The sequence below is a fragment of the Betta splendens genome, chromosome 9, assembly GCF_900634795.4.
Source record: "Betta splendens chromosome 9, fBetSpl5.4, whole genome shotgun sequence".
NCBI classification, from domain to species: Eukaryota; Metazoa; Chordata; class Actinopteri; order Anabantiformes; family Osphronemidae; genus Betta; species Betta splendens.
Window position 1 is genome coordinate 6,347,035 of NC_040889.2, and position 11,992 is coordinate 6,359,026.

The 11,992-nt window shown below is 47.6% G+C and overlaps 1 long non-coding RNA gene across 3 annotated transcripts; it reads right to left on the minus strand.

The window, feature by feature from the left end:
* Positions 1 to 1,528: 1,528 nt before the first annotated feature.
* Positions 1,529 to 8,266, minus strand: LOC114863254 (uncharacterized). 3 transcript variants are annotated; one of them, XR_008695711.1, is made up of 5 exons: positions 8,205 to 8,266; positions 7,976 to 8,111; positions 6,814 to 7,783; positions 6,368 to 6,456; positions 1,529 to 5,493 (listed from the first exon to the last, which is right to left on the minus strand). It is a non-coding gene; the product is annotated as an uncharacterized LOC114863254 (long non-coding RNA). The 3 variants fall into 3 exon arrangements; XR_008695710.1 differs by having other exon boundaries at positions 7,976 to 8,114; positions 8,205 to 8,263; XR_008695712.1 differs by lacking the exons at positions 6,368 to 6,456; positions 8,205 to 8,266 and having other exon boundaries at positions 7,976 to 8,198.
* Positions 8,267 to 11,992: the final 3,726 nt, after the last annotated feature.

Consider the following 11,992-nt stretch of genomic DNA (forward strand, 5'->3'; position numbering starts at 1 on the left):
CAGCTCGAATGGATGGAGTGGAGCGAGCATGAACATGTGACTGTCATCACAGCTTCTGCTGAGGTGGTGGAAGTGTCTGTGCTCATGTGACTGAGAAGGGTCTCCGCCTCCTCCTCCTCTCCTGTTCTTCTCATTTCTGCATCTTTTCATCTTCTTCTGCTCTAAAGGTCCAGTGCCTCATCTAATTTAATTTATCCCCCGGAGCAGACGCCACCCGCTTCCACCACACAGCACGCTGACGAGGAGCTTATTGGACACATTCACTGCACTTTCAACTTGTTTGGTATTATTTTGAGCATTAAACTAAGAATTTGCTGCAACTAAAAGAGGCGATAATAGTCTTAATGTCCAGATGTGATGTGTAACCACAGCAGGGAGTCAGGCTGAGATACTGGGGTGTGAGGTGTGCACGAGGCGATTTAAGGCTACTGGCCGCTGTTGGTTGTCGTGTCCACTGCTTAGGTGAAAGACAGGTAGGCAGAAATAAAGCTGCTTTGGGGTGTTTTTGGGGGGGGGTAAGAAGACACGCAGAGGGAGGAAATGACACGCGTCTGCAGGCTGATGTTAGTTTGGCTCTTTTTCTAAAAGTCTGTGGTCTCAGCCCCCCACACAGCTACCGACACTTTTCACAGTGACAAACGCACACACACACACACACACAAACACACGGCCCAGAGCTACCGCTTCCCACACACTTTCACTGCCGGAGCAGCTCTTTAATCTGACGCTAACGTTTCAACCCGAACAACCCATGCAAAGAGGACATCCGACAACTTTTGGCACTGATCATATCTAACAAGGCCGAACCTGCACCCACGTTTGTGCTGGTGAACCGCTGCTGCGTGTGTGTGTCATATGCGTGCGTGTGTGTGTGTGTGTGTGTGTGTGTGTGTGTGTGTGTGTGTGTGTGTGTGTGTGTGTGTGTGTGTGTGTGTGTGTGTGTGCGCGCGCACAGAAAGGAGGAAACAGACAGAGCTAACAGAAAACAACACGTCTGTCTCCTGCTAAACCGCAGCCCAAATGTCACATCCAGCGCATCGCCGTCGAAAGACGATCCTTCGCTCGTGAGTTAATGCTCACATTCCACTTATGAATTAATTTAACGCGACACCTCCGTGAGGCTTTTGGCCCGGATGAACATGTGATTAAAAACATCTGTTTTTACAAGGAGCTGCACGTTGGTCAGGAAAACAAATCAGTCAGCACCAGGTCTATCTCTCCTCTGGACATTAACCATCTGTTCATGATCAACGCGCACACGCACGGATCCACAGTGAAGTCAACACCACGCACCTGCCAGCGTTTGGGCCTTTTCCAAAAGGATGATGCGTTTAGCTGGAGATAAGCCGTAATGTGTCTGCGCTGGTCGATCATTAACTGTAATTAAGCTCTAGAATCACAGGGTGCTGCTGTAATTACGGCACAAAGGTTTGACAATTGTACACAATCAAGAGAAAGATTGTCCAAGTCTGAGATCGAAGTCCAGGTACAAGCGAAGCTTTCTTCTATCATCCTTTTATTTATCCTACACGAAATGAGCCCTGCGTCATAAATACCTGCATCTGCTTTCAGTCTGTGCACAACTCAAGCATTTTTTGAACTCTTGCACGTGTTCTTGATTCTCCTTGTCCTTGAACTGTTGACCCTTCGCCACAGTGTCACACTTTGCGCTTATCGTGTCATCGTGTCACTCGTGGCGCCAGGTAGACCGTGACCCGAACTGTGTCAACACACGCTGGGAATATCACAGCTGAGCGAGGACAAAAACAAAAAGGTGGTTTTATGGTCTTTTGAGCACCAATCCAAGTTTAGCTGCTCAAATTCATGATTTTCTCTGAACATTCACTCATTGTTCTGTTGTAACGGGCTCGCATGACCAGAGTGTTGTTGTTGAAGCCTCTGTCTCATCAGTTTACCCGTCGCATCTACCAAAGGAGATTGGTAGACAAACTTACAAGCCACAGCAGCAATTTAACCGTCGTTATGACTGGTGGCTGTTGTTAATTTTCCAATCTGTCTATCACCCAGGCCATTTCTGCAACTGAGTGGATTCTGTGCTTCCTGAATGGCTCCAGAGAGGCCTATAAAATGAGCCATAATTGTTATGTAGATGAGCGATGAGGTTATGTCCTTGGGTGTATAAATATATCTTTATAGGAGAGCATGGTAGGTAATGAGCAGTCATTATGATGGGTCACATCCCAAGGGCTCGACGCTGTAGAATAAACACACACACACACACACACACACACACACACACACACGGGCACAAAGAGCGCAAAGAGCGCTGGCAGCCTCTGTGGCGTGCAAATGCATGGAAGGAAGCGAGGCAAAGCTAACAAACTAGAGCAGAAAGCTGAAACCGCAGCGTTTCACTGGTCTGACAGAGGGAAGCAGATAAATGGAGGCAGGGAGTTCCACGCGGAGACGCACCGAGCTGCAGGAATGTCCTTGCGTTTGCTGACGACCTCTGCCGTTAGCGCAGAGAGAGACGGGGGGGGGGTGCGTTCGGCAGCAGCGGCCTCTAAATCAATCCCTGCCAGTTATAAGGAAGGGGAAAACAACCACAGCAGGAAAAAGCATGAATTAGACTGTGCCGCTCTCGGTGTCAGCTCGCCTATCTCGCGCTCCACCGGTGGCGTTGCTCAAATCTCCCACTGACAGACTCCTTCTGGAGGCTGATAAAACCAAGATAACAGCCAGAGTCAAACAGAGATTCACAGTTCATTCGTCTTGAAGTTTTGATGTGATACATTACGTGGATTTACTTTGTGTTCGTTAAATGTTCTTGTTAAATGTTTACTAAGGTTTGAGCAAACAAGCAGCTTTATGGCGTCCACTCAGCAGGACCTCTGTCACCCTCAGGTAGGAGACACTCTGCCATTTAGGGCGTTTCTCATTAGGCCACCTTTTCATCATGCTGTTAGCCCTGAGGGAGGCCATTTTCTCATGTAGGCCGGTCTATAAAAGGAAGCGGCGGTTTGATCACCGCTCCCTTTAATGTCCAGCGTTGTTAAGAAACCTCCAACCAGCCGACTTCAAAGGGGCTCAAGTAGTGCAAGGTCAGCGGTCAAACGAATCGGCCCCCTCCCAGCAGGGGGGCGGTCAGCCGGCCATAGAGAAGGTAGATGCAGGCTGGAGATAGTTGGAGGCTTATCAGGCCTGTGTGTGTGTAGGTGAAACTAAACCACCACTAGACAATATGTCAAGTAGCCTCTGCAAATAATAATGAAGAAATTAGCCACCAGACGATAAAGTTTGAGCTGCTTCTAGCAGAAATGACCCAAATACAGACATTGTGCTAGCACACTGTGCTGATTCAGAAAGGGAACATGCATGTGTAATATTTCAGGCCACTGTTCAGCAAATGAGCCTTATGAGCTCAACAAAGCTCCCTTCTGAGAATTCACAACAAACTGTTAGATTACATTAGCAAAGTGAGAATAGAATAGAAACCAGACAAATGTGTGACCCCTCCCCCACAAAAATCTAATGTCCTGGTCTGGACAACTATAAACTCTTTATAGGTGTCGTAAAGCCACGACGCAGTGCTGGCCCTAACCCCCTAAATGGGGCCCCTTCAAAATATACTGGTGTTGGGGGGGTCCGAGTACCTGAGATCATGAACTTCATGGGCAGTGATACGATCAACTGTTGTTTTCGGACTATTACATTTTGCCAAACTCACAGTTACATCATGAATTCATGAAGCAACATTTAATGTTTCTATCCAGTGCTTTTGCTGTTTTTCAGACTACCTTCAGCTGTATTGTAAAACAGACGGCACAGTCCATAATATTGAAACAAGGACAAAATCAAAAACAACAGATGCACAAAGTGTATTAATATGGATTCCCTTCATAGTCGCCGCTCTCAATGCAAACAAGCCCCAGTGTGGCTGTTTGTGTTAGCATGTGATGTGACAATCAGCTGAGCATCGAGGCACGAGGGGCGTGATGATACAGTTATTGTTTAATGGTGGTATGTTTTAATTCTACTTTTATTTGTCGACCTTTCCTCTCGGCCTCTGGCCGGCTAATAAAGTGCACTAATCTAATTAGCCATAAGAGACGAAGCGGAGCCTGGTGTGGAGGGAGAGGGATCAAATCCAGGTTGGGGGTTGGGGGGGGGCTTCTCCCTGTCAGTGCTTCACTTATCACCTTTTCCTTTCAAGTCAAGGTGAATCAAGCTCATACTTGTGAGGATAAGCGCTCGTTTCAGAAACTCTCTCACTCATGCATCATAGAAGTCGTAGGTTTTCAGATTAATGCCGATCTGTACGTCGACCGTCTGTAGACTCTGCAGATGGGAGACATGCACAGAACTTGATTTCCTGCCAAACATATAGACTCGCTGGAATATTTTCCGCACTGAGCAGCTACGGTTGATTAATAATGGCCGTACCTCCGGCTGTCACGCACCATCCACATGTTTATGTTCAACATTCATCAGCAGTCATCCCTTTTTTTTCTTTATCGGATCTTCTGTCCTCAGGATTTTCGCCCACTTCGTTCCAATAATAAGAGACTTTGCTCAGTTCACCGTGCATGTTCAGAACCAGCCAGCGGGTCGGTCCTGGAGTAAATGTGCACAGTTAAAGTTCACGAATGGTGCATTGTCCTGTTGCCGCTGCAGTCTTGCAGCAGCACACGCGTCCCGGTCAGTCTGGTGGTGAAAATGTAGAAGTCCCCGAGTCACAGTCTGTTTTTTCGTTTCTCACTTTCGCACCGCAACACGGTGGAAGTTCAGTGCTAATAGTTCACCAACTGAGATATTAGCGACAGTTACACGTAGTCTCTAGACAGCAGCCGACTGGTCTGCCTTTCAGTGCATTTTACCATCTCCACAAACCAAGTTGTGCGGTGGTGATTACATTTCCATTATGCAATAAACGCGACCCAAGCGCCGCCACTCGTCTGGGTTACGATGCACGCAGATTATTTTATTGTATTTTATCACTTTTATGAATTTATGGAGCCGAGATGGATTCGTAATGATAATAACGCCCTGTCTGTAGCAGATACCGCATGAAGCCAGCAAACAACATGTGGAAAATACACTTTGTTCGAATTATCCAACTTCTGTCTCGCTAGTGTTAGCTTCACGTAGCTTAAGTATTTTCGAGCTTTAACAGCAACATAACATAAAAGCTTGTTTGTGAGTATGTAACAAACACTGTGGAAGTAACTCGCGGCCTATATAAATGACTGTGTAGAGGTCGGTTTGACCGTTTCTGCTGTATAATGTTTGAAAGTAGGCCACAGAGATAAGATTACTACTACGTCTGTCCTCCTCCTCTGGTTTGCACTTTACTCTCCTCTACTCTGTCCCGGCAGCTCAGCCAACTCCCTCACACACGCAGTGCTCCCTCACTGAGCAGGGAGCGGAGAGCTCCTCCTCCGTCCCGCCTCGTCATCAGGAACAGCAGGCCTCGTCACACTCGTCCGCCGCTCGCTTGTCATGAGTTCATATGTCACCATGAACTCCACGTTCCTGTTTAACGACAAAACACAACCAGAATATCCTGTATCAACAATACGTTGGTGTATTTTGCCGCAAGGATGGAACAAAAAATACTAAAAATGCTGGTCAAAGTGCATATTTGTTCGTTTTGGATCAGTAAGAGTGAAAGTTTTACATCATTTCACTGCTGCCACGTTAAGAGGCTGCGACTGTGAGAAGGAAATGTCCACAATCAACGGTCGGCCTCCGACCTGAGTTGTTGGAGCTTCACGAGGGTTTGGAAAAATTCTAAATTAAGAAAGTTAAAACAGGAACACAAGTTTTTTTTTATCTCCATGTTTGTTGACAATTCGTCAAAGCGGCTGAAAGAAGAACAAACTCCATCATAGTGTTAAAGAGCTCCAGACTCCAGCATAAGCCAGTGGGGAAATTTATCCCTCATTAATGATAATAATAACCTTGCAGGGCTATTTTCAGCTGACGGTGGTGGCCATTAGATACATTTTTAGCCTTTTTTAATGGTCGGTGTTGTCTTCCAGCTCTTAGTTTCAGAGGAAAAATAGATGCTGGTGGGGAGACCTCAGACCGCAGCATGGAACTACGTCAGGCCCATTAAAGCGCCAGGAGTTCACTAAGTATAGGGAGCACTCCTCGTGTCGCATGCCCATTCTTTGCCCCCCTCAGTGTGTGTGTGTGTGTGTGTGTGTGTGTGTGTGTGTGTGTGTGTGTGTGTGTGTGTGTGTGTGCGTGTGTGCGTGTGTGTGTGCGTGTGTGTGTGTGTGCGTGTGTGTGTGTGCGTGCGTGTGTGTGTGTGTGTGCGTGCGTGCGTGTGTGTGTGTGTGTGTGTGTGTGTGTGTGTGTGTGTGTGTGTGTGTGTGTGTGTGCGCGTGTGGCGTTCAAAGACCAGGTCAAGTACGATGATGTCCACTGACTGCCGAGCGGTCGGGAGCTCATCTCGCAGCTGCTCCTTCATTTTTGCGGCCTGCGTCCGACCTTAAAGAAAGCACCAATTGAGACACGTGACACCTGAAGCAACGACTGCTTCGCGCCGCGTGATTGTAAGCTCACCAATGTTCAATCGCTTTGAGTAAAGCCTTGCATTTTGTAAGGCTCTATCTCTTATCTAGTGTCTGCTTGTAGAAGGTTCATGTTACCTTTTGACTATAAGCAGTTGTTTAGATTGTTGCCTTGCTAGTTTATTTTGAAAAGGCCTTGCTGTATTTCCTGTGAGTTCCTTTGTTCACTATGGGCTCCTTCATTAGACTGCGACAGGCCACCAGCCTTTTACTCTATTTACTCTACCACTATTTGTGGTGTGGACGCGTATCGACTGTGGTGTTTAAAACAAACCTTGTGACTCGGGCGCACGGCGATCGCACCACTGGTGTTTGAATTCATGCTCGGAGAGCCGAGTGCAGGTGATACAGAGTGACGCGAGGATTGCCTCTGAGGCTAGGCTCACATACAGTAGATGGAAGTCTCTGGTGCCTGGAGATGAAAGGAAAGGGATGGGCACGGAAAACGCAGAGCTACAGGACCAACGCGAAAGACCGGACGATGCTGCACGCTGAGATTCATTCGTGAAATATTTTCTTTGTTGGGAAGGTGTGGCAGCTATTGTTTTATTTCAAGTCATGCCTTTTGAGCACCATCACCTGATGTGCAGGTGAGGCACGTTGTGCTGCATCGTCCGTGGATACTGCTTTATTTATGGCGCCGCTAAAATAGTAACCTGGCACCTCGTTAGCTCCATTATGAGACACATTATGCAGACATAGAACCCAATGTGCCTTGTAGCTTCAAATGGATGCTTGGATGCTTTGCAGACTCTTTTTCTCCATTTCCATTTGTTGTTTGAGAGCAAAACTAACACTTTGTACGAACAGTCTAAAAATACGAGCCCTAATGAGCAAACGGCGTACGCAGGCGCCTTATACGGTCCGGGGCTATTCGGGACTTTATGGCGGCATATAAAAATAAACATGAGTGCTGTCATCACACATCTCCGAAGCCAGGCAATTAAAAATGTGCTGATAGTAGCAGGGCAGCCGCCGAGAGCTGAGCCGGTGCCAGGGGCCCATATGTGCGGGAGTGGAGTGAACTCACGGCTGAGGTCACGGCCCACGTGGGTGTGTTTGGTGTTTGTGTGTGTTTACTTTCCTGTATTCGCTGGAATGCGTGTTGATGCTGTTGAAAACGCTCCATTGGGACAAAGATTACAGGGGGAGGTCCGCGTGGTCAGGCTGCGACGGCTTGACAGGCTGAGAGCAGAGCCGCGTGGCTCGGATCCTGCCGGGGGGTCCGTGGGCAGGCTTGTGTCCTAATGATGACAGGTTACACACACACACACACACACACACACACACACACACACACACAGAAGGAGTCACATGTTCAGCCGGCAGCATTGTGTCAAGGTCTGAACAAAGACGCTGTGTCCAAGCGCAGGAGCCTGAGCAAGCGATGGCTGTTTGATGAATGATGTCACCGAAACTCAGAGTAAAGAACGAACCGGGGGCAAACACTGCTATCGCGCAGAGTCACGGGTGCACGCGTGAAACACGCCTGCAGCCTCCTGGACTCACGCCTCCCATGCTGCACTGAGGTCATCAGGTAGAGGAAACGGCCCCAGAAGGTTGTTCAAGTGGCTGCTTTGAAATGATCCAAATTGAAAAAACAAGACGTATGGACGTTTTTCATCCACTTTTATCTGACTCTCATCATTATCTCTCTGCGTTTACCTCATCCGTCTCCCAAGCGCACGCGTCCTCCCTACTCCCCGTCTCTGTCATGTCTAGACGCGTCTCTGTTTTATGTGCCTGAGGAGAGGGGCGCCTGTCTCCCTGTCTTTCCTTTTTTCTTTTTTTACAGCAGCCCACGCGACTTCCACTCGTCTATTAATGCCTCTGGATCAGGAACAGGTGGTCGGGATAATTCCGTCCGAAGGCTTTTCCAATATGGGGCGAAGGCTCTGCACGGAGGCCCGATGTGGAAAACATATGACGGAACTTAAACAAGGGACGTGAATAAGCACTTACTTCACCTACACGAGGTCAGAATGGAATTAAACACGCGTGACTGGACGATCGCCAGACGAGTGCAGCACAAATCGGCTCGTGTAATGTGCTTTAATCTGCTCTTTTGACTCAGGGAATACAAAATAAATATGAAAAGAATAATAGATGAAGTCCAGTAGATGAGGTTTATGTGTTCATCATATTGTGTCTCTTTTAAGAACACTGCGGCTTTGTGAAAAGTCTTCACTCTTTGTGGGACCAGAACATCGCGGCCTCGTGTTGTTGGCTGAAGCGTTTAGGTCGTACGGAAAATAAAGTATTTTAGAGTCCGTTTACTTCATCACGACCTGAACACTGCAGCGTTTCGTACTGTAGGAGTGACTGTCGCTTACTGTCATTGCTGCTCTCGGCGAGGTTGAAAGGAAGCGTCTTGAAATACCGGCCGAGTGGGTTTATTTACTGTATTTCCAGTAAAGACGCTACAGGCTGTACCGGTTTGTAATGACTGAGGGCCTAAAAAAGCAGAACCCAGAAATATACATGTAGCGGCCACGGTTCCTGGCAATGTCTAATGAGTTGAACTATATGATGATCCCTGACCCTGACCCATGTCATCCACCAAGACTTTTAAAGTCACGTCATGCAGAAACTGTGCTCCTCCATCTTTATGTGGCTTTACATGCGGTTATCGCTGACAGATCGTCCAAATCAAAGTGTTGAGGCGCAATAGTTTTAAGCCACCATTTCAGTTCTGTTTGCAGAATGTGAAAATAACATGACTGTTAGATGTCATCATCTTCACAGCATTTCAAAGTTAAGGAGTTGGTGCTGCTTCTGTTAGCGTACAGTAATGTAGCAACACATGAGCACACGTCTGTTGTGTGTTTGTGGGAGTGTCTGTGGCGGTGATTTTCCAGATATGTAACACATGTCCTGGTGCAGGACAGTTCATAGACCCTGTCTCATCCTGGAGAAGTCAAATGGCCAAACAGCTTATTTAAAGACAGTGTCTTAGACAAAGACAATGTCAAAATCCAATAATTGAGTTGTGATGTTTCTCTTCTTGATTTACAGTAAAGCGACTGCTTTACTCTGTGAATGTAATTAAATCAAACAGTGAGACAGGCCCAGCAGCGTAGTCAAGTAAAGTTTTAATGGATAAAATAATTCCGCTCATGAGTCACGGCAATGACAAACAGCTGATGAGTGGAAGTATCTATGACACAGGGGGAGCGTGCAGCGGTGCGCTGCCTCCCTCCTCCCCCTCCTTCTACTCCCTCTGCTACTCCCCCCTCCTGCTTTCCCGCCAAATGACATTTTCTCGACTTCATTTCGCAGGCACGCTCCTTTCTCCCCCCTCGTTTTTTTTTCCGTACTCTCTCCATTTCTCCACTCCGACAAATCAACACGTGTCACGTGAACTCGTCTCCCGGTCGGTCCGCCTGCAGCTCCGAGAGGACAACGCCCTGTCTGGCCTCGGTGGCGACCTGAGCTGCTCCGCCATTGGCCGGGGGCCCGCGGGGGGACGGGGGGCGGGGGGTTCTGTAGTGAGAGGAGCCGCGAGTGGCAGACAGGCCTAGCGTGTCTGAGACAAAAACACGGGGCCCTCGAGGGCCCGGTTCCTCTGGCTGCTGGACAGCGTAAAGGCTTCCAGCGCCACTCACTGCACATCTGCTTCGTCGCCACATGTTGCAGACGATTCGATTCCTCCTCTGCTGTCGGTCGACCTGCACATCGCATAGTAAAATGATCCTCTCCACTCGCGGTGAGAGGAGATGCTGTTTTTATGTTCAGGCATGAAAGCGCTCTCTCGTGAGTGATGAATTGACTACAAGCCTCGACAGATGCTTGAAAACACCTTTTGGAAGGAGCTTGAATTTTTAGGAGCTGCAAAGTTATTTACTTAAAAGGTTTTAAAGAAACTGTGAAAAATAAGCGGCCCATATTAACTGTTGCGTCTCAAAATGCACAATCAGAGTGATCAGACTACTGCTTTTTGTGAATCGGTTTCCTGTTATTGTTTTGGCTCCATGCAGCACAAATATCACTAAGGGAGCAGGCGTATGAGTATGAACATATAGTAGAAGTAGTAGTAGTTGCAAAAGCAGCAGAATGATTGACCACACTATCAAACACTTCCCTGTGCTGCATGAAATCAGAGGGGCCTTAAACTGACCTACTGCCACACACAGTTAGGGCCATTTTAGCCAAGAGCATGATAATTATAACGTATATATATATATAATTGTGATATAGTCTTGCATATAAAGACAGAGAAAGCTGAAGATCTAGGCAGCCACACCTTAAACCTCTCACGCTTCCTCCCTTTGACTCATCCTGTAAATGAGCTTTTGTGTGCTTGTCTGAACGCGCCATAAAGTCCTGATTCTCCTCCTCTGGGATTATATCATCGTAATAATCGTTTTTTTAACTTGGTTGCACGCACGCCAAGTGGTTAGAGAGGCATCCGTGGCGTATTTACGACAGTTGGGTGACAGACACGTGCCACAACTAATTAGTAAAGAGTAATACTGATGTTAAATTTAGCCTTGTGTTTGTGTCTTTACACGGATACTTCCTCGTTGTCGAGCACCAAGGTGCTGACGGAGCTTTTCACCACGCCTGCTTTAGGTTTTAAGTGTCCTTTTAACATTATGCTGCTATAAGTTGATTGAGTCACAAGAGAAGCTGAAGGCAACTGGTATCAGATAAGAAGCCTCAGAGACCATCCAGACCTATCTGCAGAAAAACGCTTCGCTCAGCAGCTTCCTGCAGCTTAGAACTTCAAAAGACCCCTATGATTCAGTTCCTGCATCTGCAGAGCTCAGCAGGACGCGATGCGTTGTGGTGCCACCAAAGAGACAATGTCGGAAAACGGGACGTTCCTGCTGCAGGAATGTGGAGAATGCTCGCTGTCAGCCGCTCAGGGCCCGCAGAGGTTATCGGGCAGCTGTGCGACGTGAGCAGCATCTTTATGACGAAGCCCCAAAAACATCCGTCTGCCAGACGAGCGTCTCCTTCAAAAGAGAGCTGGGGTCAAAGGTCGGCAGGGTCAGATGTACATCACTTGTTTGTGTTTTTATTAAGGCTTTTATTTTGAAGTAGTTCATGAAATCGTTTAAATTCCCAAAATACTTATAATACTAATAAATAAGTGAAGGGAAAATAAATACTGTTGTGTGCTTCATGGAAATGCTGGCTCACTGTTTCCACAACTTCTTGTGTGACTCAAACAAATGTCCTCTTCTCTTTCCCTTCTTCTCTTTGTTCTAATTTTAAAAGCCTGACGCCGACAAATAAATAACCTTCCCCTTGGACTTTCAAATGAGTCAGCGAGAGCTTTCATCACACGCCGATGTGTCAGTGGGTTTGGACGCATGTAATCCAATCCGAGCTCAGAGGGAGCAGGTCGGGCCCCTGACCCCTGGCCGGGGCCTGCGTCCCCTCATCGCTCACGAGACGCGAGTTTAAACGCTGCCAGGCCTCGTGGACATCTGAGCGCTGACGGGAAC